The sequence below is a fragment of the Carlito syrichta genome, unplaced genomic scaffold (assembly GCF_000164805.1).
Source record: "Carlito syrichta isolate Samal-C Ts95f unplaced genomic scaffold, Tarsius_syrichta-2.0.1 Scaffold304785, whole genome shotgun sequence".
Classification (NCBI taxonomy): Eukaryota; Metazoa; Chordata; class Mammalia; order Primates; family Tarsiidae; genus Carlito; species Carlito syrichta.
The window spans coordinates 230,911-257,874 of record NW_007248881.1 but is presented as its reverse complement, the minus strand read 5'-3'; the positions used below and the strand labels follow the sequence as shown (position 1 = coordinate 257,874).

The following is a 26,964-nucleotide window of genomic DNA, read 5'->3' as shown; positions in this document are numbered from 1 at the left end:
CATTAAAATAAATCAGTATGTATATATAATCTTACTAAAGCTTTTAGGGTGTACATTGAACGTATAACTTATCAAATAGAAGACTTTTAAATGTAGAATAACAAGAGAAATTCAGAATGTGTACAAAAGGTGGTTCAGCATTGCATTTCTAATGATTTAAAACATTGAAGAGCAGTGCCTTGCTTACAATACTATAATAATCTTTGAAGCTTACTTGCATAAACTGTTTTTTAGACTGTTTTTACTGTTTTCTATGTGAATAAAAATTTGTTTAAGTAGGCCCAATTCTTGGTAATAGACTCCTAACCTATGTTACTTCTGACTTATAGGGTATCTTTGTTACTAGGGTTCAGCCTGATGGACCAGCATCAAACCTACTGCAGCCTGGTGATAAGATCCTTCAGGTAAGACAGACAAAAGAAATACATGCAAATTCTAACACTATAACATGCAACTGTGCTATTGAGTTAAATTACTCGAATTAAATGATTGAAAAATGAACCCTTTTTGCATTGCTTATTTGCCTTTATTGCTTTGGGGGTAAGAGTCAAGTCAAAAACAATTTAGTCTGATAGAACCCCACACCCTCAGCACCTTACACAGTACCTGGCACAAGGTAGGTGTCCTGCATGCTGTTGTTGAATTGAATGGAATTATTTACTAATATAAGAAATATAGTTATCAAGTACAAGTAAGAGTAATAAAGTGCCCAAATAGGGTATCTGCGTGACTTTAATGAGGGAGAAGGGACTGGCCCACATTTAATTTCTCAGTAGTAGGTGTATCACCTACTGCTGTGAAGCACATGGTTACATCTCCTACTCAGTTTAGCTTTTAGTATATAAGTTGACTTCTTAAAATGTATTGTCTTATGGAAAAAGACTTTCACTAATTTAAAGCTGTGCATATTAGAAAAGGGCCACCTCAGTGAACAGTTAAGCAAATATTTTGTATAACCTCGTTGTTTGGCTTTCTTTGTCCTTCTCTCAGAATTTTCTTCTCATATAAGCAGTACATAATCATTTTCTACATTCCAGGGAAAGGCTCTTAAGTATTTTCAATGTATTTAAGATTCAGTATTCTGCCTTAAAGCTTCTGAAATGTCTCACGACTTAAATAGGTGAAACTACCTGAAATTGCTGATAGATGACCATTTGTAGCAATTATAAAATGGTTCAACACAATATACTAAAGACTTAGGGGCACTGAAAGGACAGGACATGTGAGAAAGGAGCCTTAGATCCGCTCTACAAACACAGTTACAAGAATACAACGGTCCCCTCAACTAAGCTCTGAAGCGATCTCTTATTAACTGAGCTCTCTCAGAAAGTCTTCGAATAGTAAAAGTCACACACATATATATACATATATATTTTTATATATAAAGATTGCTTTAACATGTTATTCTCAGAAATGTTTTAAACGAATTAGCAAGATCATGATCAGATACCAAAGTTTTCAAAAGTCATAGTTCTCTGAAAAGACTGTGGTGGTATCACTGCAGAAACACCACCCCGCAGGCCTGAGTCCATTCCATGCAGCCAGAAGATGACGACAACAATGGGTTTCTTGAGGTAGAACACTGAAACAGAAAAGTCACATAAAATAATCTGAAATTTTTCTTTACCACTTTGTTATGGAACCTCTATTTTTTTGGACAGCCTAATTAGCCCTTTGATCTTAGACATTTTAGATCATGTCTATGGGCCTCAAACCTTTATGTGAAAAATGAACTGTAATCGATAATAGTATGTCTGAAATCCTTTACAGCTCAAAAATTCAACTGTTTGACAATTGTATAAATTGCAGGGAAATACAGCCAAGAATAAACGAACAATACAACTCTCTAACATTTGATAAATGCTGCTCATTAGTAAAGGAAATAACTAATTTTTTTCCTCCACTGAATTTCAAATAAATTATTTTGAATCTCAGAGTCTGGGAAGGAATGTAGCCAGTTAATCTCAGGTGTCTAACCTATTAGAATGCTAGACTGGGTAGAAAAGCATTCTCTAGCTTGAGCCAGGATGGGAGAATTCATTCATCCCTGACAGGGGTAGCAAAAGAAAAGATTTTTTTCTTCTGAGCAGATTCAGAAAAGACATGTATACTTAAGCAGCATAAAATCATTCACAGTCTATCTTGCAGATGAGAAAATAGGCAGTTAGTGTCTACTTGCAGGGCGTTAGAATGCTCTCTTCTGGCTAGGGGTTGTATGTGGAGACATGAGGGTTTAGTATTTCTAATCCCTAAGAGGTATATAATAACAGCAAAGTACACAGAGGAATGGATTCCTAAGGAGTAGGAAGGAATTTTAAACCAAATCCATCAAAGCCAAGGACACTGCAGAAGAGCTACACCTGGGATGTCTCTTGTCTCCTCAAATGACTATCAAGGATGCAACATTTTATTTTTTTGCTACAGATCTCATTTATATCTAGGTACCATAAAATCAAAGTTCACTTTCTTTCTTTTTTTTTTTTTTGAGTTGGAGTCTCACTCAGACTGGAGTGAGTGGCCGCTCCCAGCCACTGCAGCCTTAACCTACTGGGCTCCGGCTATCCTTCTGTCTCAGCCTTCCAAGTAGCTGGAACTACAGGCGTGTGCTAGCACGCCAGGCTAATTTTTTTGATTTGTTGTAGAGATGAGATCTCGCCAAGATGCCCAGGCGGGTCTCGAACCCACGGGCTCAGGCAATCCATTCACCTCAGCCTCCCAAAGCGCTGGGATTACAGGCTAAGCCACCAAGCCCGGCTTAAAGTTCACTTTCATTAAAAGAAAAAAGCACATAGACCTTAAGCAAATAAATTTCTGTATTTGAGGTTTCATTCATACTAATTAAAAAGCACAAGCAGCCAATTATACTTCTGAAAGAAATGAGAATGGCTAATTCTGAACAGGATTTGTTGTCAATACCAGATACTAAGAGGGAAAGCTATATTTTTATTTCTTTATAATAATATTGTCTCAGTTTAAAGAATACTGGGGGGAAATGGGTTAATAGCATTGAGCTATCTATTGCTCTGTCTACCAGCATCATGTTTTCATTGGAGAAAAATTATTTACAAGGCTCAATGACATTCTCAAGGCTTACCTGAAAAAGCAGGTAAAGGAAGTAAAAAACAACAATGGGGTCCCCCTAAGTGACCAAAGTTACTAGATTTGATCTAACCTGATAGCAAATTGTTAATTGTTAAAGAGATATATGATAGCAAAAACGATGTACTTTTCCCAAACCACCTCCCTCTAGCCCAGAATTTATTAGATAAAGTATCTTTCTTTCTCTGTAGCTCTGTTTATTCACCACTTTTCTTATTCTGCTATGGTATTATGAACATGTCATTTGAGCTACATGAAGATGTGTGCAATAAGGGATGATGTTAATTAAAACATATTCACATGATTTTTCTGTCATTTTACTATTCATTTACCCAGAATAGACACACTATAATTAATGAGCACATTCAAATGATTTACCACGCTATTTTACTCTAAGACAGTGTGTTAAATGGAAAGAACAACGCCATAGAAGAACTGACCCTTCACAAACTTACCTTCTGTGAAGTTGAATTTTGTAAGAGTGAGAAAAAGAAAAAAATTGAAAGCATGTGGATCATAAAAATATGTTGTTAGAGCCAGGCATGGTGGCTCACACTTGTAATCCCAGCACTTTAGGAGGCTGAGGTGGGAAGATTGCTTGAGCCCAGGAGTTTTAGACTATGGAGAGCCATGATTGTGCTCCTGCACTCTGCCTGGATAGCAGAGTAAAACCCTAACTCAAAAAATATATATATATATTGTTAGATAGAGCCATGTGAATTTGCCAATATTTGAAATAAAATTTTGTTAATTTATCATTAATTTCCTTTTTCTAATGCTCTTTCCAGTTAAAAATTCATCTAATTCATTATATGTTTTATGATTTGAAATATAGCTGAATACAAAAAAAATCTATTAATTATAGATAATCTGTTGAAAAGATGAATAGACCAGGATAATAGAATATATTTTACTTGTTAGTTAACAACATGATTCACAGTTGTATCCTGAATATCACTTCTAAGTATTCAAAGGAGGGCTCAAAAAAGCCCCGAAATTTGTTTGTTAAAAATTGTGTATTTATTCTCACATGTTTAAACTTTAACCTTTGATACAATGCACCTATCGAGACGCTTTTCTCACTGCTCTAAACAGTTTTGAATTCATCAATTTCAATGCCTTTAGTGATTCTGCTGTGTTTTGTTTTGCCTCTTCCACACTGGCAAACCGTTTCCCTTTGAGAATTTTTTCCATGGGAAACAAAAAACTTTGCTCGGGATGAGATCAGTAAACAGGGAGGGTGGGGCACAAGGGTCATGTCACATTTGATCAAAAACTGCTGAACACTCAGTGTAGTTTGGGCAGGTTGTTCATGCAAATCACCCATTGTGAAATGGGCAAACACATCGGAAGAATCTCAAAAAAAAAATCATGGAAGCCAAACGCAGCCTCTCACAATGACGGGAGCTGACACACTGACGCTGACAGGATCCTACAACACTTACTTAGTGGGGGAAGCCTGTACTGCAAGGGACCTGCCATCCAAAAAATAAATTTGGCTCTTGTGGGGTCCCCTTGTATAGTGTTGTTATATCATGATAGTCAGCCCACCTCCCCTTCATTTACCTCCTCTTGCGCCAAACATAAGCCCAACTTCTGCCAGAGAAGAGAAAGTAAAGGATTTTTAGAGAACTAGTTAATGACATGCAGATTTTGCTGGTAACCAAAACAGATTTTTTTCTTTTCTTTTCTTTTCTTTTTTGAGTTGGAGTCTCACTCTGTTGCCCAGGATGGAGTGCAGTGGCACACTCAACAGCCACCGCAGCCTCAACCTGCTGGGCTTAGGTGATCCTTCCACCTCAGCCTTCCAGGTAGCTGGAATTATAGGCACGCACCACTATGCTTAGATAATTTTTTATTTATTGTACAGATGAGGTCTCACCAAGTTTCCCAGGCTGGTCTCGAACCCCTGGTCTCAGGCAATCCTCTCGCCATGGCCTCTCAAAGTGCTGGGATTATAGACGTGAGCCAACGCACCCAGCCAGATTTTTTTCCAATAGAAGGCATATAAATATGATACCCAACTGAAGATAATTTATTGACTCTTTTACCTTACCATTATTTTAAGGATTTTGGAATTTGTAATCCAAAGTGTACACCTGGTCTATGGCAAGATACTGAAGTAGAATAATCAATGAGACAATAGTTCAAACAAGACCAATCTTTCCCTGTATTTTTTCTAGTCTTACAAACCCTTGGCCCTACAATTCATGCAGACAGTTCAAGAAACACTCTAAACAAACAAATCTATCAACACATACTTGGACTACTAGCCTGTTATTACTGTACTTTTCTTACTTTTTAAAAGTTAGTTGTTGGCAAGTTGTTTGGTTCAGAGCATCGACTCTCAGCCAGAACCATGGGGTTTGGTGTCCATCAGACCTAGAATCACTGCCCTGTTCTGCAGCCACTGACAGCTCCACTCCACATCCTGATTAGTCCCATAAAGGAGTGCCATTAGAAGCCCCCTAACACACAGGAGGGAAGTAGTGTGCCCTTAGGGAGCTCACATCTAGGAAAACAGAAAGACTACATGCACTCATTAGGAAATTAATAAAGTACGTTATTCTGTGATGTAACTAAAAGATGTTGCAGCAGTGATGAGAGAATGAAGTAGTAGGAGAGTATTTCTTGGGATGTGGGAGGGTGGTCACTCGGAAGCAAAAATGACAGTGCAGATTCCGCCTCTACTCACCTCCTCCAGGGAGTCAGTGAGAGAGGGAGAGGAAATCTGGGTGGTAGGGAGTGCTGGAGGTCATGGCACCCTCCATTGTGGAGGGAGTTGAGAGAGGGGAGTTTGCTCCTAGCAGAGCGGGAATTCCTGCAGGCTTAGCAGAGGGAAAAGGAGGAAGAGGAGGAACTCAAGACTGGCGTGAGACTTGAGGAGCAGAAGTAAGAGGCTCATGCCAGAAAGGGTAAGGATGGAGCATAAAAGAGAATCTTAGGAAGGAAGATGCCAGCTCATGGGTTAGAGTCGTAAAGAGAAAAACCCACGGTTCCAATGTTTCCCATGGAGTTGGAGAATGTCAGACATGGAGATGGGTTGGAGTGAGGATGGGGCTGGGGTTGGGGAGAGACAGTGAGTGAGATACAGCTTTCAAGCTGGAATGTGAGAAATAAGTTCAGTGAAATGTATGTGGGTGGCTAGATCTGTTGTACACCGATACATAGTGCTGTATACAATCATGGAATCAAACCTTCCTCGTCTGAATGTAAGTTTTATGGCTTCTTTAATGACCAGGAGGTGTGATTAGCTGCTAAAAGAGTTATCTTACTTAGCTAAAGCTCATTTATTCAATAGTCTCAGCTATTAGAAACAAAAATTGAAAACAAACACAATTCTTCTGAAGAGCCATAATTAATGTCATAAAGTCCATGCACTAAATTTCATGTCTTTCGCTAATAAGAGAGTATTTATTTCATACTTGAAGTCTTTTACCTGGTTTTCCACCCCACCAAAGGGAAAGCCTCTCGGTCCAGGCATGCTGCCAGAAGCAAGAAGTCATAGCCAACAGTTTCAATGTGCAAGAAGGGAGAGAAAAGCCTACTTTAAAAGCCAGAGACAAGACTTGTTTTTGATTTTCTGAGTTAGAGTCTCACTCTGTTGCCCAGGCTGGAGTGAAGTGGTGTGATCATGGCTCACCACAGCCTCAAACTCCTGGGCTCAAGTGATCCTCCTGCCTTAACCTTCTGCATAGCTGGGACTACAGGCATGTGCCACCACGCATGCCCAATTTCTTTCATTAGTTTTGCAGAGACCAGGTCTTGCTACGTTGCTTAGACTGATCTCAAAATCTTGGGTTCAAGCAATCCTCCCAACTCAGCCTTCCAAAGTGCTGGGATTACAGGTGTGGTCCACAGTACCTGGTCCAGAAACAAGATTTCAAAAGTACAGCAAACTGGAATAATTCAGTATAAAAGAGTACTTCTCGGTGCCATCCCTTGAAATATCTTTGAGAAAAAGATTTCCTGGTTAAACAATTTCCAGAAACACCTCATACACTATGCCTCATTTCAGGATTTCACAATGTATTAAGTGTTTCTCAGAGTTTTTAGTAAGATCCCTGAGAAGTCTTACAGATATATTTTCCAACATGTTTAATCATAGACTCCTCTTTACTAACAGAATCAATCAACCACTTCCAAGAACATACTTTGGGAAATTTTAGTTACGGAAGCAAACTAACTGGGCCCACAACTTTTTCCCAGAGACCATTGTTGTTCACAGTTATAACCATAAACCATTAAGAAAGGGTTAGAGTGTGTTCGTTTTCCTGAATTGTTAAAAATTTCTCCAAAAAACAGCTACAAAAAGTAAGAAGTATTTTTTATGGCTAAATGGGATGCTGACACTGCTTTGCCACCCATGGGCAAGTCCCTTTTCTTCTTCTCCCCGCTTCAGTATCTTACACTTGTGCATTTTCTGTTCCAGGTGAACTGAAGTGTCAGTTTATTAAATTTCAGTACATTTGTGTTTCCTGGCTGGGCTCTGTGGCTCAGGCTGTCACCCAGCACTTTGGGAGGCTGAGAAAAATGAATTGCCTGAGCCTATGGGTTTGAGACCCACCTGGGCAACTTGGCAAGACCTCGTCTGTACAATAAATCAAAAATTAGCCAGGCATGGTGGCGCGCTCCTGTAGTTCTGGCTACTTGGAAGGCTGAGGCAGAAGGATCACTGGAGCCCAGCAGGTCGAGGCTGCGGTGACCAGGAGCGTGCCATTGTACTCCAGTCTGGGTGGCAGAGTGAGATTCCATCTCAAAAAAAAAAATTGTGTTTTCTTTTGATTCATTTATACATTAATTAAGGGCTAATAGACTTCTTTATAATTAATATGATGTTTCCCATTAGTATCTGATGGACCTCATTTTATTAAAGTCTTTTGTCCTCTTGGATACAATTTGAATAACTTTCTTCATGAAAGTCTTGCATATCTCGTATTAGGCTTATTCCCAGGTATTTTATAGGTTTTTGGTTTTTATTGGGAATCTTTTTACTTTTACATGCAAATGTGGATAATTAGAAGATCCAAGGTGATGCTGTTTATCATACAAAAGTTTTGATACAGTAAATTCAGTCTTTCCATCTTATTTTCTATTTCTTTATTTAAGAAATGTCTTCCTTAGCCTAAGGTCATGAATTCATCCTCATAAATTATTTTGCTAATTTATATGGATGGCTAGTTTTCTTAGCACCTATAAAAAATAACTTATCGCCCTCCCTCCATTGTATCTTTATAATTGGTAATCACAAATGGTAGAATGATTCCCGTTATCTTCCAAAATTGTTTATGGGCCTTTATTTCATGTAAAATTTGGGATCGGCTTATCACATTTGGATTCTGTTTTTGCAATTGTAATGAATGTATAGATCATTGTTTATGATATTGAGTTATGTATAAATGGGGTAGATCACTATTTATTTGTAATATATACTTATTTGTAAAGACATTTTATAATAAGGATGTACATGTCTTAGTTTTATTCCTATCTACCCTACAGTTTATGTTGCTGTTGTAAATGACATATTTTAAATTCTTGTATTCTATTTTATGAGCTTATTTCTAGATCATAAGTTGGTTTTTGCATATTGATCTTGTACTTAGCAACCTTGCTGAACTCTTTTGATAATCTGTAAATTGTCCTGTATGTAGCAATCATGTCAACTACAAATAATAACAGTTCCTCCATTTCACTCCTGACACTTTAAATATTTTAAGTGTGATAATGAAAGTAAATAGTAGTAATTGACATCTTTGTCAGGTCCTGACATTCAAGATAAACTTGTAAAGTTTTTCTATTGAATATGCAGTTGCTGTTGTTTTCTAGTAGATGGTCTTTATCAGGGAAATGCTTTTTCCAATTCTGAATCCAGTGCTGAATTTTATTGAATGCTTTTCCTGTACCTATGGATAGGGAAAAAAAAATAAGATGTCGAATGAACTCTTATTTCCCCTATTTTTTATTTTGAACAAACTCTTAAAGACATAAGCTTAAGGTATTTGGAAATTTTGCTAAAGCAACAAGCCAAATAAGTTTCACATTTTGGTGGTGTTAGGTAGGTGGGTTGAGCCAGTAGTCATACAGAAATTAGATGAGGAAAGATGATTTGTTTAGAAAGTAGACCAGAGAAAGACTGGATCCACCTCTCCAAGATTGGTGAGGGAGGCAGACACTTAAATGAAGCCTGGTGGGGATGCTAGAGCTTGAAGGCTTTTATGGCTTCCCTTTTAGTGGGGCAGGCAGGCAAGCATTCACAGGAGCACCATCACAGTGGTGGGGTCTGTTTCTTGAATCTCTGACAACTGGATAGATAAGTGGGTCAGCCGCCAGAACACAGATGAAGGCTGGTAGGTAGCTGGGTGGGTGGGTCAGTCAGGGGTGGTTACTCAGATAGACGAGAAGACTGGGCCCAGAGCAGAAAGACAGATTCTTGGGAGATGTTAATCTTAATGCAGGGTTCTGGGAAAGGATCATTGTTGTGTATGAGCTCAAGGTGACCAGAGAAACTCCAATTTGAACTCTGTCCTTTCATATAGTGTATTTTATTTGTAGTTGAAAATGAAAAACAGCAGAGATGTTTAGGAGGTGAGGGGACGAGAGAGTAATCATGTAACTCTTAATGTTCAGAGAAATTATTGCTCATAATGATATACTACGAGGATTAAGATTTTTTAAAAATATACTTTGATTCAAAGTCAACTAGAATTTTTCAATCAAGTCGATTTTTAAATAAATGTAGTTTTATATGCCAGAGTTTTACTGCATATCATTATATATTTATATTGTTCATTATATACAAAGGTCTTGCACAATCAATAAAAACATTGAGAAAATACCTTGTACAAATCAAAAACAAAATAATATTCTGAGTACTAAGTAAAACATGAAAACCAAAAAGACAAATTAAGCTTACGAGGGTGGTTCTAGCCTTCATAATTCAGCTGACATAAAGATAGCATTTATGAAGCAACTATATCATGTCATTTAAATCACACAACAACCCTGCAAGGTATCTGTTGTTGAGAGATGTTAAATAACTTATTTGAGCTCTTTCCATTGTCAACATAAATAACAAGCAGAGAGTGTCTCTATAAAAGAAAACAATGTTTATTTGGGAATAGCATTAAAATGGGAATACGCATGGCAGAGTAAACTGTTTGTATTCAAGGAAGTAGAAGAAAAAGGCATTTAATGGAAAAAATGAGGTTCACATGATTGTTTTGAAATAATTAGATCTATAGCAAGGGTGACAGTAACCCAGGACAGGACAGGCAGCTGCTGGGCAGATATCCTTGCAGTAGTACATTTTGTATCAAGTTGTGGTGGCCTTTGTGCAAGGTTGCGGTTTTTACAGAGTCTTTTGTGATAGGTTTGTTGTCAGGCTTAGAAGCTTGAGGACCTTTTCTCGATGGCCTTACCTAACTCTCTACTTGTCATATATATCAGGGTTGTTTTTTCCTAACACTAGTCACTCCATTTGGAGTCTGACAACTTTCACAATACTGATTCTCTGTAGCACATTTTGCTGGCAACGCCATCACATTTTCTTATTATGTTTTTTATTTTTCATTTATTCATAGACTATGCATCAAATGCCCTCTATGTACATAGTATTGTGCCAAGCAGTGTAAACAATGTAATAGGGACGCTCCTGGCCTTTACACAACCTCGTCCTGGAATTATACAGGGCAGAAAATAAAGGAGGAACAGAGACAGGAAAGAGCCAAATGTCAAACGTTTAATAAGATGAACCCCAGGCTGTCTTTTGAGAAAAACCTCTCCACCAAAACTGAGACTAGCCTGGCTACAAAGAGCCCCCTGAAAATGAGGGTGTGATTTTGCAATTATTGTATTCTTTTCATGGCAAAAGTAAAAGAATAGAGTATGGCTTGTTGGAAAACTGACTTTCAAATGACAGTAGGAAACTCATTTGTTTGAGATGTTCGTTCGATATATTTGGTAAGAAAAAAACAGGCATTCTACAATCAGAGCAGGTAAATAAGTACATTTCTTTGAATTGCTATTTATTATCAGTCCCATGCCCAAGTTTCTGTAAAGATAATTTAGTCTTCATTTCAGTCTCTTCTACCTTACCATATCTCTTTGAGCATGAACGCATGAGAAACTCAAGTTGCAGTAGTATTTGTGTGCACTGAACACAAAAATTTTTGTTTGTGTTTTGTTCTGAAAAGGTTTTTTTTTTTTTAAAAATTACCACAATAAAACCCATAAGATTTCAAATATTCTCACATTTACAAAAACTGTAAATTTTTCATGTGAACACTCTAAGAATTTAAGGTCTATGGTTCAGATTCTTGATGAAGGAATGTTTTTTTAAATGGCTTGGCATTTTGAAGTATTGATTGTGCAATATATCTAGCCCTAACTATTTCCCAATATTTATTGAGTACTGTACCAGATTAAAATTCTGGAATGGGAATTAATCCAAAGTAGTTAATGTGAAGCAAAATTATGATTATCTAAGATTCCTATTCCTCGCTCTTATAATGTCTAGACATCAGCACTGGGCACTCTAAGGCTTCTATCTTGAGAATGAGAGGAGGAGGTTCTCTAGAACTGAGATCCTATCTTCTAGTTCCATTCAAACCTCTTTCCCAGTCCCTTCTGTCAGTGCCTTTCCCAGCACAGGCTTGTCATAATGCACCCTGTCAAGAAATAGCTCAATTACTGTTAAAAAGTGAGTTAGCCGGGGTCGGTGGCTCAGCCTATAATCCCAGGGCTCTGGGAGGCTGAGGTGAGTGGATTGCTTGAGCCCATGGGTTTGAGACCCACCTGGGCAACTTGGCGAGACCTCATCTCTACAATAAATCAAAAATCAACCGGGCATGGTAGCGTGCACCTGTAATTCCGGCCACTCGGAAGACTGAGGCAGAAGGATCGCTGAAGCCCAGTGGGTCGAGGCTGCGGTGGCCGGGAGCGGCCACTGCACTCCAGTCTGGGTGACGGAGTGAAACTCCAACTCAAACAAAAAAAAAAAAAGTGAGTTAATCAACCTAATGTTGATTTGGTTCTTTGATTGCTGCAACCTCACAACATTCAAAGAACCAAATTGTATTGAGATACGGAGATTGGACAACTGTGACACGAATTCCCACCCAGCCACTGTGTGATCTTAAATACTTCATGTAATTTCTCTGATTCTCACATTCTCCTCTTTCAAAAATTATGATTAATCAAGGGGAAAGGTTCCTTCCTCTGACGTCGTCTTCTTCTAATCTTATGGCTTAATAAAAATTGTATTTCTTAAATTCAAGAACATGATAGCAAAGTAATATTAATAGGAGTAGCTAGCATTTATCAATTGCTGGTTTATAGTGTGCCAAACCTGTACTAAATATTTGACATATATCAACTCATTTATCTTTAATAAACTTTCTAAAATAACTTTCAGAGTTTTTCTGGTATTTTGAAGCCATTCTCAGGCAATCCCAAGTTGCAGTCTTTTTAAAAGGCCTATTGAGTGTTAACAAAGCTCTGGTTTAGGTCTGAGACATTTCTGGGTATTAGAATTAGCAACAGCCCTTGCCAATGTGGTGACTCAGGCCTGTAATCCCAGCACTTTGGGAGGCAAAGGAGAGAGGACGGCCTGAGCCCAGGGGTTTGAGATCAGCCTGAGCAACTTGACTAGACCTCCTCTCCACAATAAATCAATCAGCCAGGCATGGTGGTGCCTGCTTGTAGTTCCAGCTCCTTGGAAGGCTGAGGTGGAAGGATCACCTGAGCCCAGCAGGGTGAGGCTGCGGCGGCCGCGATTTGGGGACTGCACTCCAGCCTGGGCGACAGGTGAGGTTCCCACTCAGAGAAGAAAAAAGAAACGGTCCTAATGTTCATTTGGCGCCGTGATCTAGTTTACTGGTCTGCATCTTTCCTTCTGGGGGGTCTATAATGTACATGTTCTCCATTTGTGTGTTTTCCGTGCGCTCTCATTCATTCCTGCAAAACGTGAAACTAAACGCTGGGGCTTTGAAGCAGCTTTTAACACAGCTTCAGCACTTTGGGAGGCCAGGGCAGGAGGCTCGCTTGAGCTCAGGAGTTCGAGACCAGCCTGGGCAACTTGGTGAGACCGCATGTCCACAATAAATCAAAAAATGAGCCGGATATGGTGGCTTGTGTCTGTAGTTCCAGCTACTAGGAAGGCTAAAGCGGAAGGATCACCTAAGCCCAGCAGATCCAGGCTGCAGTGGCCGGGAGCGTCCCACTGCCCTCCAGCCTAGGCGACAAAGAGTGAAACTCCAACTAAAAAAAAAATTAGCTGGATGTGGTGATGTGCAGCTGTAGTCCCAGATACTCAGGAGGCTGAGGTGGAAGGACCACTTGAGTCTGGGAGGTTAAGGCTGCGGTGAGCCGTGATCATGCCACTGCACTCCAACCTGAGCAACAGAGTGAGACCCTGACTCAAATTAATTAATTAACTAATTAATTAATTAAACTCTTTCCCAACCAGATGTGGTGGCTCATGCCTATAATCCCAGCACTTTGGGAGGCCAAAGCAGGAGACCAGGAATTTGAGACCAGCCTAGGCAATATAGTCTTCATTGTTACAAAAAAAATCTCAAAATTAAAAAAAAATTAGCCCAGCAATGTGGCACATGGCTATAGCTCCAGCTACCTGGGAGACTGAGGCAGAAGGATCAATTGAGCGCAAAAGTTGGGATCTGCAGTGAACCAAAATTGCGCCACTGCACTCCAGCCTGAGCCTCCCTGGTCATCTCTTTCTCGCCTCCTACCCCAGTCCCTGGCACAATGCCTTGAGAAGTCAGTATACAACGGACATTTTTTTAAAATTGAAAACAATGAAAAATTGGGAGCAGACAACCTTCTTTGAAGATCTTTAGAAAGAAGTACCATTTAAAATTAATAGCTGTGGTTGATTCGCTTTTTAAGTTTTGTTCTACTTTTTACTCTTTTTCTTTTTTTGAGTTGTGGTCTCACTCTGTCGCCCAGACTGGAGTGCAGTGGCCACTCCCGGTCACTGCAGCCTCGACCTGCTGTGTTCTGGCGGTCCTTCTGCCTCAGCCTTCCAAGTAGCCAGAATTACAGGTATGCGCTACCACGCCTGGCTTTGATTTATTGTAGAGATGAGGTCTCGCTGCCCAGGCGGGTCTCGAACCCGCGGGCTCAGGCAGTCCACTCACCTCAGCCTCCCAAAGGCGTGGGATTACAGGCTGAGCCACCGAGCCCGGCTACTTTTTACTCTTAACAGTGAATTTTTTTAAACATTGATAGGATGTCAAATTCAATGATAAACAACACACAATTCATGGCCTCCACATCCTAGAGAATTTTTCATCATTGAAACTCTGAGATATTTAAATTTTCAACAGTTTTCTGAAAATTCTCCATAGGTTTTGGGTTCATTACAATTCTAGATTTGAGTCTGCAGTTAGAAAAATACAAGCACCCAGAAAGTTATTGTTTGCCATTCAATAACACCATTATTAAAGATGAATTTTAATTCCATAATTAAAGTATTCCCTTTGATCAAATGGAAGACATTAAGGTAGTATACTCCACAAAACTACAGTGAGTAAATATTTCATGCAGTCTGCTATTTTTCAGATGTTAGAAACAGGTATGAATAGAAAGAAGAATGTACCATGTGCTGTGTTCTCTACTTGGCATAACCAATGCATCAAAAATCACATCAAATGTAAAGTCATTGTCTGATAACTATAACTTAGAGCCAGAAATTTGAGCTAACCTACCTGAAGTTCTACTCAACTACTGTTTTCTGCCAGTGGAACAACCAATTCCATCTTGAATAGGCATTTTTATTTATTACATGTCACAATAGGTATTTGTATTTATTACATGTCATTCTATTTATTACATGTCATATTTGACCATGCATATATAGTTTCATTAGTTCAAAACAAATTTACACTTCTAATTACATTAATTTCCAAAGATTTATATTCTCTTTCCTAGTTTTTTTGGGTTTTTTGGTAGATTACTATTGTTTAAAAGTGCGATATTTTAGAACTGTATTTATCACACCATTAGCAAACCAATTTTAACAAACTACTGATAAAATATAATGCATCAGATGACTTTCATATAAATTTCAAAAGTTGCATGGTGTTGCTAGTCTGTTGTAAATTTGAAAAAGATAAAATCAGTGAAATATTTTAAGTGATGGGCTATTTGAAATATTAATAAAGGACATGTAACATAAAAGGCAATGTGAGCCCAAAATAAGTCTCAGTCCATTGAAAATTGAAAAAGTCAACCAACTAACTGGCTTTATTACCTGTGTTCTAACTGACTCTTCAAAATCTACTCTTTCTTCTAAATCTACTGAGTCTCAAACTGCAAGGAAAACAATTACACAATTGTCAGCTATTTCTTTGTCAAGAGTTATTCCTACCAAGTTTCAATCTGGTTGTATTTTATGTGGGCCTTCATGACAATGAAGGCATATAGGACCCACTTCCTTCTGCATTAATAATAAAAATAATTTCAGCCAAGATGACCTGGAACTTAATGTAGAGAGAACCAGAGACCTTCAAGCACTCACTGCAAACATTAGTATGCATTCTGTGGCATAAATATCAGATACTCGCCAGTCAGAATCCTGAAATTGTCGCCTTTGGCTAATTATGTCTAAAATCAATTTTGATGGCTTATATTGATAATTGTTAACTAGAAGACTGCAAGCATGTCCTCTGTTACTAATCTCAATGCTTTATTTATACACATCTCTCAAGTATACTTATATTGGGTTGAGTTGAGAGCCCCTGGTACAGCTATACTTGCATTTACAATGTGGGATATAAAAATTATTATAATAAAAAATGTATCAACCAAGAACTTTTCAGTGTGTCAAAATAAGATTTAACTATACTGTAAGTGTCAAGTCATGCATAGCATGGTTGAAATATTTGACCACTATGAATGAGTTTACATAGTGATTACATAACACTAAGGTAGTGGCCATGTGCATGTTTCCAAACCTCCTCAGCTAAGCCCCGCAAAAACAAATCAGAACAACAATAAACAACAGAACGGAACTACTGTCTCACCGCTACAGTCATCTGTTACTCACCAGTGTGTCTTTATGATTAGTACAGTGGCAAAGACATAGTAGGTACTTGGTAAACATTTGTTGAATTAGTAAATTGGGTTGAATCTGGAGAATATCACTTACTTCTGCAGTTGCAGTTCCATTGTGACTTTTAAAAACTGATAACTTGCGTTGCTCTCTGCTCCTAGGAATTTAATGATTAGAAACAGTGACACAGTGATAAATAGCTTGCATTGATTGCTCTGTTCTATTTGTGTATTTACAGGCAAATGGACACAGTTTTGTACATATGGAACATGAAAAAGCTGTATTACTACTGAAGAGTTTCCAGAACACAGTAGACCTAGTTATTCAACGTGAGCTTACTGTCTAAATATTTTTTATAAGTAGTGAAGATACGTCTAGCCAGACTTAATGTTCAAAAATAAATTTATACATAGAAACAAATTTTGCCAATTGCTGGACCAATGGCAAACATTAGTGCCAAATGTATAATACTATATGGTAGCACTGATCATCCTTAAAAATGTTAACTCTATAAATAGATGTTCATGTGGTTATGTATTTGTTTTAACTGTCAGCCTTTGGCTGTGCATTGGTGCAGTTTTGTTTTTGATTTTTAAGCAAATAAGTTTCTTCTCAAAGTGAATTTCATATAATTTCAGAGCACGGAAGCACACACAAGCTCTTTACGAATTCTGCTCTCCATCAAAAACACTGCCTCAAAGTTGTATATGCCTTTATATAGAAAATACAAATATAAAGAATTGTAATTCCCATAAAATATTTCTAGCACAAGGTATATGTTGGCATATATACAAAAAGAATATAGAGAAAAACAATATTTTCATAAACTAAACATCTCGGACTGAGAAAGAAAATATATCTTAAAATAAGACTTTACTATATTAAATCTTTTTCAATAAAAATTACATGATAATGCCTTATGGAAGTAACTGTACATATGGTATAAAGTGTTTATATTTGGTTCCATATTCATTTGCTAAATTCTCATAACACAGAGTGAAATATTTCATAAATGAGTCACTTACTCTGGGACTCGAGAATAACAATAGGATGAACAAATTTGTTCAATACCTTTAGCTAATTACAACACATGCAGAGTCTAGAAACAGACTAAAGGTCGTTGTAGATAAGTCTTTTTCACCACAAATTAAAGCAGTGGATGATGGGTGGCAGGAAAGTTGTCGCTTTATTTTTTTCAGATTTTCATGTTGATTATAAACTGTAGCCCCTGTGGTTTCTTCACTTGTAAATGTGGAATTTATTTGTGTGCTGCTAATTTGCTACTTTTAAACCATTTAAAATGAGTTTTGGAAATTGATAAAATTTATCATTAAGAAAGATTGTTGTTAGAAAGTTACAGTGGGTGATTTTAAAACTTTGGTATTTAAATATGAAACTTCAAATATAATTTCTCAGAGCTGTGGTCTATATGTATCGTTAATTTTAAGGCCTGTTTTTGTGGGCAGAAATAGATAACATTTTTTTCCCCCAAAAGTGTTTCAGGCTGTATAAAATTTGAAATGCTTTCTCACTGGAGAAAAGAACAAGCATAGTTAATGTAGAATTATTTGCTTTTCCATTGAAACTGTTTTCCTCTATGGATGATCAAAACTCATTTTATAATCCTTTTAAAATTTTCTCTTTTTATATTAGTCATTAATTTGGTCAAATGTTAATTTGAAATTCCAGAAAAATTTCCTGGAATTAGTTGCATGCATTCTTTCCCATATTTTCACATAGTTCTTTTGTTATATAACAAGTTTACATGCTAGTATTTCAAGTATTCTATTAGGATTTTCACGATAGCATCACATGTTGATGTCACCCAAGCTCTGAGAATAATATTTGTAAGTTAACTGTTTTATGGGGGACATTGAAAATATTGTATTTTTGTAGGGTCTATTAAAATGAGTGTCACTTATTAGAAGTACGGTAGTATTTTTTGGCAATAGAATTTGTCACTTGAAGGCCAATGATGCTTCAACTTTATAGACGATGCACTAATTTTGATGTTGCTTTATGCCAGGGTGACATTATACCATGATTTTATAGGGCTTAACAATTAGCTAATGATTAAATGATTGCCCTATTTAGTTTGTTTCCTAGACGTTACTTTTAAATGCATTTTAATGTATTGAGAGTTTGAATGAGAAATGTCTTTCAGAGCCTAATTTCCTTTGTCAAAAATTCATGCCAAGCCACTGTATCCAGATATTATAGGATGATCATCATTAATCAAGATGGAGGACCATACTGGCCTCACAAGATCACTTCAAAGAAAAAAAGAACTCATGGTATAGTTTGGTGGCAATGAAGCATCTCAGATCATCCCATCAGTGTTGCTTAGCTTTCTATGGGAGAGGTGGGAAGAGAGCCAGATGTAGAGCTGCCCTGAGTCTTTTTCTTATGTCAGGTTTCCACACCAAACCCAGGGCGTCAGGAAATGCATTGGAGGCACACAGCAGGGAGGATCGTGACCCTAGCAAACACCTCTACCACTCCCGATGTGACAACACTGTTTTGATCCAGTGCTTTAGTACTTCCTGTTCTGCAGTTTAGAAATGAGGAAAAAAGAAAAGAGATCCTTAACCAACTGGAAGGGAAACCTGATATGCCAGAGTACCTCCTTGTCAACTGTATTGCCATGTTGCATATCGAGAGCAGGGGGGCAATAATGAAAAGAGGCTTTTTTTTCCTTTCAGGTTAACAGATTAGAATCACTAATCACTTGGGGGGGGAAATCCAATTGATTCTGTAGGTGACAAAAACCAATAATACAATGACTTTTGATTACTGACTTTTTGCAGTAACTGGTTTTGCTGCTGAAATTAGAATCTGGTGTATGGTAATGACCACAACAAAAAAGTCAACGGTGTCCCTTTAAAAAAAAAGAAAGAAAGAAAAGTCAACAACAACAAAAAGAAGCAGAATTCATGATAGCCCCAATAGGCTCTTCCTCTTGGTCTTTGATTTTTATTGGACTCTTTCTGCTGAGGAAGCTGTTTATATGTGATGAGTCAGTAAGATCTAATGGAGGGGACTGAGAAAGATTAGAAGTAGAAAGAGAAAGACGGAGTAACTTTGGTCAAGGACCCACATGCACAGTACTGACTGGGTCTCAGGAAGTAAGGGGTGGATGAGATGTAAATGAGAGAAACACCCCCAGAAAAGATAAAATAGAAACCACAACAAAACCCTTCTAACAACAGATAGCCTACTCTGGGCCCCCTCTCGTTTTCTAGAGAGCTTTGTTGCTTAATGAACTCCTTTTAAAAAAAAAGTAGAAAGAGAAAACCCTGAAAATTATTAGAAGGATCATTGCAGATTTTGCAAGACAAATAATGCAGGACATTAGTGGACATTTTGCAAGGCTTATAATACTTTGCCATAAAAACTCTGTTATGATAATTCTAGCTTTCCAGACAACACAAGGCACCTAAATACACATAACTTCCAAATGTAGTTTTGACAGGGACTGCCAAAGTCAGTGACATACAAATATGTACAGCATGCTAATTTATTGCTCATTTAAGCCTGTAGAAAACATGTGTCCCCGTTCCTTAGAACTGTAGATATGTAGACATCAAATAATCTCAGCTGTTTCTGGTCCTTCTCTTGAATCACCACCTTCAAGATGGAAAACAGCTGCAAAAAGGGGGTGACAAAACAATGCTAATTTGCCTTTAATCTTAAAGATGATTATGCCCACATCACTAATGTAATTGCTTATCTAAACTGAATTAGCCGGGAGTGGTGGCACAAACCTACTGTCCCAGCTACTTGGAAGGCTGAAGCAGGAGGATCACCTAAACCCAGGAGGTTGCGGCTGTGGTGAGCTGTGATCATACCACTGCACTCCAGCCCAGGAGACAGAGTGAGACTCTGATGCAAAACAAAAACAAACAAAAAAAGTAGGACTGAAGTATCTTTTGGCAGGTGAGCTAAAGAGAGAGAAGATTCAAAGGGGAGAAAACACTGAAGAAACTAGATTTATATACAACTATTAAGTGAAAGTATCCGATTTTACCAAAAATGATTAGATGAAGGAAACAAAACACCCCACTTTATTTTTATCATAAAATCTATTTAATATCCCCAGCAGAATTTACAGCTTTGGAAAACATCATGTATTCGCCACCTTATCTTTCCATTGGCTTTTAATGCTGTCCTTAATCCATCTCTGCCCTTCATTGGCACACAGATTAAGAATGTCTGTTTGGGTGAATGTACTTTTAGCAAGAGGCAAGAATATACCTTAACTAGATCAAAAACAATGCTGGTGTAGAGCTACCACTTGGTCTTGGGCAAATCCAACCAGTCAGCACACTTGACTGATTCCTGGTATACTGACCAAGTGGCAGGTATTGGCACACTGGATCAGTAAGAAGTTATGCAAACAATAAAATCCAATATGTTAAGAAGATGGGTGATGTAGCTGGTATAAAGAAAAGCAAAGGTCCAAAAGAAAAAGTTGACTTTCCATGACAGTTCCTCCCACAAAACGCGAAATACTTCTGAGCTTAAACGTTTACACTCTGGATTGGTGTTGTGTCCTCTCTTAGACTTGTAGCTACCTTGATCACCTGGGAACTGGGAGACTGTCGCCAGACTGGAGATCACTTGCACGAACTCTTTCCCTCAGCAATAGAACCGCCTTCCTTTAAGAAAAGCATCCTGACTTGGCTCAGAACATTTCTCCATCACCCAGCAAGACCCTACCCCAAGAATCCACTGGAGCGAGAAAACAGAATGTGGGCTGTGGACAAACATGTGCACCGTGGAAAGCGTGTGGGTCATTATTATGGGAGATCCTGAGTGTCAGCACTCCTGTGCATCCTTTCAGCTCCATTTTGAGGCGAACCATCCAGAGAATGTATTTTGTGAGACACCCCTCTGTACAGACAGGTAGATGCCATCAAGTTGTTGAATTGTATCCCGAGCCCTCTGGGAGCATTTCTGTTTCTAAAACCGACCTCTCTTCCTTGCTGCCGTTGCTGTTGTAGACTCACCCCTCCGACTCCCCATGCTGTCTCAAAGCCTTAGCTGTTCAAAGACCCCTGAGCATCAACTGAGAGTTCTGAAAGCTTCCAGCTTGGGAGGAGCTTTCTCTGGTGACCAAGGAGCCCGGAGTAGTAGCATTGAGCCAGGCCCAAAGATGGCACACTTGCCACGTTACCGACTTCAGCAAGCAAAGCCTGTGTGCAATTATGAGGGTGGCGATGCCCGAGGGCAGGCAGGCATCTGTTTCTAAGATGCTAGATTTTGCCTGCTTGATGGACTTTCTCTAAGCCTCTCGGCTGCTTGTTGCCAAGACAGATCCCCATCTTCCTGACTCTAACACCGTCTGCAAGAGAATGACTTGCAAACACTCCAGAGAGGGTATAAATTGCACAGCATCCACTTTGGAGAATTCAGAGATGTTTTAAAAACTGAACGGAAAATTCCACTCATACGTTTTCATTTTAAAAACATACCGTGAAGCTATAGGAATACAGGAAGTCCCCCACATGCGGACGAGTTCCGTTCCAAAAGTGCATTTGCAAGTCCACTTTGTCTTAAGCCCAGCAGTCATTCTGGGTACCCAACTAACACAATCAGCTATATAGTGCTGTATGTATTTAACAGGTGATACTGACATCTGGTGAAGAGAAATAATACATTAAAAATTCAGGTGTGCATCTTTAAAGTTTGTAACGTGAAGCTTCGTGTGTAGGGGGTTTACTGTATTGAATCCTCTGGGCGTTGAACTGTGTGCTTATCTTGATCTGCCGCCAGAGCAGTTCTATGGGGAGTAAGGAGAAAAGACCTAAGAGAGGGGAGAAAACAGTCTGGTTCCAACTGTAGAAGCATGCCCTCAGCAGTAAGGTTTCCCTGGTTGAGTTCTGTGAGGACAGTCAGCTCATGCTCCTTGCAGCAACAGAGCACTAAGCAGAGCAAGAAGTGGCCTAGATTGAGGCATGCTCAGAAACAAAGGCTACCTCCGCAGCTGTGCCAGTACCTCTCCACACTCTGCAAAGCACGTTCTTTTGCCTAACTTGGTTAGTGGCAGCGCCTCAGAAATGGGAAGGTTATGAAATTTAGGTGGCATTTACATCTGAAGGTACTGAAACCCTGTGACTCCTGTTAGTGGGACGCTGGAACCAGCCTAGGCCTGACCCAAAGAAAAAGTCATGGTCGAGTTCCCACAGGTGAGATGTGCACACCTGGAATAATTTTTTCCTCTCCATATAAAAAAAGACTTTTTTCTGCTCTTTTAAGCTAACATGAATTTCAGTGGGTATAGGAATTGGTGTTAGAGAAAAAGTTAAGTAAAACACCCAATCTCTCTATTTTTTTTTAAAAGCAGGATTTATTGAGAGGACAGAAAAGCTCCCACAGTGGGAGGGGACCTGAGGGCATTGCCCCAATCTCTCTAGTTTTAAAGTGCATTTTTCTGTCACTGTTACATGAGTTTACTGTTTGTGCTGCTCTTCCCTTCTTTAAGATAGCACGTTGAGTACGCAGTCTAACAAATAGACAGCCTAGAATAAAATATCTTATTCAGTACAGGGACTTTTATTTTTATCCGCAAACTCCTGTATTTCCTCCACAGGAAAACATTTACTGTAGCTGAATCTCAGAGGCTTATGGTGTGTCACTCATGCAGTTAAAACATTAGGAAACATTTCATTGAAGAACACAACAAAAACATTAAATGCGATGATTATAAATATTAAAATAAATGTTGCGTTCAGCTACACATCAGGCACTGTAAGGACAGGATGCAGTTTCCTCTGTTCAGAATGTATCAAGTGCAAAGATAAGAAAAGTTCCAGATCAAAGACAACCCAAGGCAATGTGGTGAGTCCTTTTGCCCCTGCCCTCAATACACCTTATTACCGAAGGAAATGGAATCTTTATCAAGTCATAGCTGTTTGAGTTTGAGCATGCTTATTTCATTTGGATCTGCAGATAGGTCTTAAGGCTGGGTTTGATGGCCTTTGAGAGGCCATTAAGAATATTTGCCAGGATTTAAGACAACATTTGATATGCTAGACATGGCAAGTGTGGATACATAGTAACTACAATCTCTAGACCAGATAAATAGCAACCACAGTCTCTTGAGTCTCCGGAAGAGGGGCCAGAATTTTGCCAGTTTGTTTGTTCCAAAGAACAAAAGGAATAAGCCGGGCACAGAGGCTCATGCCTGTAATCCCAGCACTTTGGGAGGCTGAGGCAGGGGGGTTGCTTGAGGTCAGCCTAGGCCACATAGCGAGACCTGATCTCCATTAAAAAAAAAAAAAGTCAAAAAATTAGCTGGGCATGGTAGCATGCACTTGTAGTCCCAGCCACTCGGGAGGCTGAGGTGGAAGGATCACCAGTGCCCAGGAGGTTAAGGTTGCGGTGAGTTGTGGTCATGCCACTGCGCTCCAGCCTGTGCACAGCATGGGGTTCTGACTCAGAAAAAAAGAAAAAGAGGAAAGGGAATATATTGAAGAATGGTGTCCTTCAACCTGGTACAACTCTGTGTTTTTATGTCCCTGACGTTTTGGGAGAAAGCCAACACTTTAAAAAACATGAGGCGTTTGAGTGAAAAGGCCGAGTGGCTTTCGGGGAGCACGGAAGTCAATGCGGTCTGACACTAGAGGGGCCCATTCAGAAGGGTACTGATGACTCACATCTATTTACTTAACTCGTGAATGAAGAACATTTTCACGGTATGCTGTTCAGCCAATCCCATGAAAATACTATTTGCATGAGGTTGGATTATACATAGCCACATGTCACGAACATCTGTTCTTCCAAGGAAAATGTTACCCTCTGAATCTGGAAACAGACTTTTCTCTTCATCCCATGCATCCTCAGTGTTTTAGACACACAGAAACTCTCGCCTTTTCCAAGTGCTCCCTGTGTTTGTGTTTCAGCTTTTGCTCACACTGGTCCCACTCCTGGAATGCCTTCCACTCCTCAGCAGCTTTCTAAGTAATCAGTCATATGAAACCTTGAAGATCCAGTTCAAGCAGCACTACAGTAACCACGAAATCTAATCTCAGTGGGGAGAAATGAATCTTCCTTAGTACCACCATATTAATTTTAATAATATATTTTGCAGTATCTTTCACATTCTGCCTGAGATCCTAGCTATTTTTCATTTGTTCTTTCTCTCCTATTAACTGTAAGCTACTTAGGCCAGGCGTGGTGGCTCATATCTGTAATTCCAGAACTTTGGGAGGCTGAGGTAGAAGGACTGCTTGATCCCAGGGGTTCAAGACTAGCCTAGGCAACACTGCAAGACCTCATCTCTACAAAAAATAAGAAAATCAGCTAGTTGTTGTGGCATTTGCCAAAGGAGGCTGAGATGGGAGGATCCCTTGAGCCCATGAATTCAAGGTTGTGGTGAGCCATGATCATGCCACTTCCCTCCTGCCTGGGTGACAGAGTGGGTCTCTGCCTCAGAAATAAAAGCAAACAAACAAACAAAAAGATGTAAGCTTCTTGAAAGAGAGGATCAGACAGTACTTAACAGGGGCCTTCTAAAGAGAAGAGCCTCAGGAGATTAGGAAAGCCAGGTGTTTCTCTTACCATCAATCTGTAATGCCTGCCATAATATCAAAAGCATGGTAGGTACTCAGTAAGTATTTGTGCAATGATTGAACAGACAAGAGGTACAAAAATGTACTAAATAAGCACTGAATTAACTAAGAAGTTGATATTCAACGTGTGTAAGCTTAAACCTATGCATGTTTTACCTTCTCAGTTCATTTACCATTCCCAGTTTTAAAAAAACCAAAAACCTCTTAATGCGATCTTCCTCCCCTCCTCAGCATTTCCTCTAAGATTCTTTAGGTCTTTTCTGCTTTGTTTCAGCATTTATGCTAATTTCCTTTGTGTGTTTTAAGGACCTTGACATTGTCCAAAAAGTTCAAGGAGTGGCTTTTGTGTGTTTAATTGGGTACATCAATCCTTTTGATTTGCTTGAATTTTATTTCTCTTCTTGGAAAAATTCATGCATATATTTGTCAGATGTATCTCAGAGAAATGAAGGCATGAGATTGATCTCACAGAGTCATGATTTTGGCATCCTAGAGATAGTCGAGCTCAGTTCTCCTATTTCACCAGAAGTCTCCAAGGCCTGGAGAGGGGGACATGACTCTGTAAACTAAGGAAAAGACAGTGTGTGGCCGAGTGTGGCTTCAGATCCTTCTCAAAGAGTCTTCTCCATCTGCACTGTGACTTGCGACTTTGCAGAAGCTGTTTTTACAACTTGGAGGTGGGGGAAGAGTAAATGGTGTCATGAGATGGGGCTAGGGAAGTGTAGTTAAGAGGAAGGGGTTCCAGCCGGGCATGGTAGTGCAGGCCTGTAGTTCCAGCTACTTGGAAGGCTGAGGCGGAAGGATCGCCGGAGCCCAGCAGGTTGAGGCTGCGGTGGCCATGGGCATGTCACTGCACTCTAGCCTGGACGACAGAGTGAGACTCCAACTCCAAAAAATAAAAAATTTTAAAAAAGGAAGGGGTTCCTGTCCCCATTCTATCTCTAACATTTAACTAAAATGCTATCTCATGCAGCCTGTTCTGGATAAGAAAATAGTCTGTCCACAGGCTTGTGGCCACACTTCATCATGACAATGTTTACACACTGCATTTTGGCATAATTTTGTGGCTAGATCCCATTCTGTCCCTCAAGTGAAACCATCATATGGTCCAGCCAGTATTCTCAGGCCATTGCAAAAGCTAAAAATTGATATGATTAACTAGGAGCCCAGAAAATCAGAGTTATCTTGATTAGAAGAAAAACCATCTTGCCCCTCTCAAACTTTTCTAGAGGTCATGATCTCAAAGTAGAAAGGGAGCTGCTCTGATAAAAGAGGCCTCAAAAAAAAAAAGGTGGGGGAGAAAAGAAAATCAGTCAAGGAACCTGCTACTTACACTGCCCTCCCTTGCAGTGACATAAAGTGGATCCCAACCCCCTAGAAAGAAGTGATGTCTAAGTGGGGAGAGCCCGTGTGGTAAGCCCCTAACCACAGTCCCCTCGTTACCTCATGGGACCCTAATTTCCTTGCAAGGAAAACATTTATGCCTTAGCTTTGTCTCAAAAACATTTCCCATATTTTTCCATTTCGTTCTGATAGCAAATTGACTCCAGCATTGAGTAAAGTATTCTCAAACATTAAGTCCTTTTGCTAGCGACTCTTTAAAATCATATTACTGATACTGATTGCCCCCTTCCTCCCTCTGCCTTTTACTTTCTTCTATAAGGAGAGCTTGATAACTCTGTTTTGGCTAATTATGCCTTCTTTTCATAATTTTTTTTTATTTAGGAGATTCAGAAGTCCCAAGTCTTCCTTGAAGGAAACTTTCATTATCATTTATTTGGATACCAGTATCGCTATGTTTGCAGGGGGAAAGAATGCCAATGTCCTTTTGGAAAAAATGAATGAAAAACGGAAAAGTGAAATACTGAGAGAATGGCATTATCTTAGGATATTAAGCGGGTGCGAATATTTTAGAGTCGTAAGAACGCTTTATTTTTAAATAAGAGTATTTAGAATAATGCGTGTGAACAAGAACAGGCTAGGACTGGGAAGGAGAGACATGAGGGCGCTCGTAAGGGAGTGGGAATGAGAAGGGGGAGGAGAGAGCGGAAGCGCGGACACAGGAACGGGGAGGCGCGCGAGGACCGGTGGCCGGCACGTCCGCCGGGGTCCGGGCCTGAGGACCGCGCCAGCCGGAGGCTCCTGACGCGCGTCCGTTTCCGGAAGCTTTCCGCAGCCTGGCGGCCCCGCGAGCGCCCACGGCGAGGAGACGCACGAACG

General features: G+C 39.4%; 1 long non-coding RNA gene across 1 annotated transcript; it reads left to right on the top strand.

Annotated features, from left to right (window-relative positions):
• The first annotated feature begins 315 nt into the window (after window positions 1–315).
• On the top strand, window positions 316–18,264 carry LOC103263283. Its single transcript, XR_504490.1, has 2 exons — window positions 316–404; window positions 16,410–18,264. It is a non-coding gene; the product is annotated as an uncharacterized LOC103263283 (long non-coding RNA).
• The last annotated feature ends 8,700 nt before the right edge of the window (window positions 18,265–26,964 follow it).